Genomic DNA, 1,194 nt, shown 5'->3' on the forward strand with positions numbered 1-1,194 from the left:
GTTTGGGTAGTGGGTGGTTCCCAGGCTAGGATGGCGTCGACCTTAGGCTGCAGAGGGGCGACCTGCCCGCTTCCGACTCGGTGCCCTAGGTAGACCACCGAACCTTGCCCAATCTGACACTTGCTGGCTTTTACTGTGAGGCCTGCCTGGCGCAGGGCCGTTAGCACCCTCCGGAGGTGCTGGAGGTGCTCACTCCATCGGAACTGAAAACCGCGATATCGTCTAGATATGCGGCGCTGAACTTTTCCAGCCCGGCCAGGACTCTATTTACCAGTCGCTGGAAGGTGGCCGGGGCATTTTTCATCCCGAAGGGCATCACGCGAAAGCGATAGTGCCCATCCGGGGTGGAGAAGGCGGACCGCTCCTTGGCTCCTTCTGTGAGCGCAATTTGCCAGTACCCGCAGGTTAGATCGAATGTGCTGAGGAAATGAGCCGACCCGAGACGGTCAATGAGTTCGTCTGCTCGGGGAATGGGGTGAGCGTCGGCTCGGGTGACTTCATTGAGTACCCGGTAGACCACATAGAATCGGAGTTCTGGGGCGACACCGAGGGCCGCTGCTTTCGGGACCAGTACCACGGGGCTGGCCAGGGGCTATCTGAGGGTTCGATCACCCCCAAGGTCAACATCTTCGAGACCTCGGCCTGAATGCAGGACCGGACTCGATCAGGGACTCGGTAGGCTCGTTGCTTCACTGGCAGGCTGTCTCCGGTGTCCACGTCATGGACACACCAGTCGGTGACTTTGGGAACGAGAGAGAATAAGTCGGGGAACTGCCCTAAGAGATGGAGGCAGTCCTCGCATTGCTGGGAAGTGAGGGATGGAGAGAGGTTCACTCCTTCCACGGAGCCATCCTTCTCCTTGGTGCACAGGAGGTCAGGGAGGGGATCTGACTCCTCCTCGGCCCGGTCATCGGTGGCCAGCAGCAGATTCAGCTCCGTCCGCACGAAGTGGGGCTTGAGGCGGTTCATGTGAAGGACCCGAAGGGGGTCCCGAGGTGACTGGACGTCCACCAAGTACGTGACCTGGCTCTTCCGCTCAACGACTTTGAAGGGCCCGGTTCATTTATCCTGGAGGGCGCAAGGTTTCACGGGGGCCATAACCCATACCTGCTGGCCCAGCTGGAACTCGACCAGAGTGGCATTCTGGTCGTACCAGCGCTTCATTTCCTCCTGGCTCGCCTCCAGGTTGGCCTC

The sequence above is a fragment of the Triturus cristatus genome, chromosome 2_2 (genome assembly GCF_964204655.1).
Source record: "Triturus cristatus chromosome 2_2, aTriCri1.1, whole genome shotgun sequence".
Taxonomy (NCBI): Eukaryota; Metazoa; Chordata; class Amphibia; order Caudata; family Salamandridae; genus Triturus; species Triturus cristatus.